Source organism: Pteropus vampyrus, unplaced genomic scaffold, assembly GCF_000151845.1.
Source record: "Pteropus vampyrus isolate Shadow unplaced genomic scaffold, Pvam_2.0 Scaffold431, whole genome shotgun sequence".
Classification (NCBI taxonomy): domain Eukaryota; kingdom Metazoa; phylum Chordata; class Mammalia; order Chiroptera; family Pteropodidae; genus Pteropus; species Pteropus vampyrus.
Window position 1 is genome coordinate 434,629 of NW_011889212.1, and position 1,610 is coordinate 436,238.

Here is a 1,610-nt window from a genome sequence, read left to right on the forward strand (position 1 = left end):
TGAAATTAAACATTTTCCATGTGAAATAAAGGCATCTGAACCAAACTGACTTCTTAAAAATTAGAATGGGCCATTTGGAGGATATTTTTGGTGCCCAACCTATCCTCTTGTGACTTAACATTTTCATTACAAGGCAGCCTCATTGCCAACTGCCAATATCTGCATCTCTTAAGTTAGGGCCTTCATGGTTAGGTTCTGTCTATACGCAGCATTCCAAAGTTCTTGAGAACAGAAATACACCTATAAGAGCTCTAAACCACTAATACACACACATGTAAAGTTATAAATACCTCAGTTTCCTTCTAAACAGGCTCCAAAAGTTACCAAGAAGGAGTAAAACTCAGTTGTTGCTTGATAACATATCATTTATTGGCTACTTTTCTTTCACTGCATAACTCTTCCATGTCTTGATTTCTTGGAATCAGTATAAACAGATTCTTTTCCTGCACTTGAACCAAGCCAAAAGATGGCTATGGTCTAAATATGTGACAATAAATAAATCTAACAACAGCACTAAGAAGTAAAATGATGTGACCTAATTCTGGATCAGCATCTTATAGGACTTGTTAAAGAAAATTTAAATAGTAAAAACAAATCAATGAAGAAAAATAAACTTGAATTTGGATCTGAATTTAAGTGTCCATAAGAATAAAAAACAAACAGTTGAGTATAATTTGACCTACTCAATTGAAACAAGAAAAGAGAGGAAAATAAAAGAAAGCACAATACACAAAATAGAAGGTATAAAATAAAACAGCAGAAAGAATTCTAAAGAAAGAAATAACCATAGTAAGTTTAAAAGGATTAAACTTCTCAATTAAAAGACACAGAGGTAGGCACTGGACTAAAAACAGAGTTAAAAAATATATAATATTATTTCGTTTTCAAAAGACACATTAAAACAAAAACACATAGAGTATAAAAAATGATTATTAGGCAAATATAAAAGTAAAGAAATTATTCTAATATGATACAAAGAAAATTTAACACAAGATACAAATTAACTGCCAAATAATGACAACAGATACTACTAAAAGAAAAACTAAAATAATAATTTATTTTTATTATGTTATATAAACTTAAATCCATAGCTTCAAAATATATCAAGTAAATCAAATATCAGCTTACCAAGTCACACAGAATTTACCTTCCTACATATTTACTCAAAAGAAATAAACACAATTTCTCTGTAAACAATTACTTATATATGAACATTCATAGCAAATTAATAAATAATAGCCAAAAACTTGAAACGACTCAAGGCCGTTGATAGACGAATATAAAAATGTGATAGGTTCTCCAGCAGTGCCATGGAAATGAGCAAGAATAAGTACCTTACAAACTGAGCCAAGAAGAAAGTAATTGATCCATTTTCTAAGAAATATCATTATGATGTGAAAGCAACAGCTATGTTTTTTGTTTGACATTCAATATTATTTTATATTAGTTTCAGGTGTACAATGTAGTGATTAGACATTTATATAACTTACGAAGTGATCCCCCTGACTGGTCTATGTCCACTTGTCATTATACATAATTATTACCATATTATTGACTATATTCCCTATGCTTTACTTTACATCCTCATGACTATTTTTATTTTATTTTTT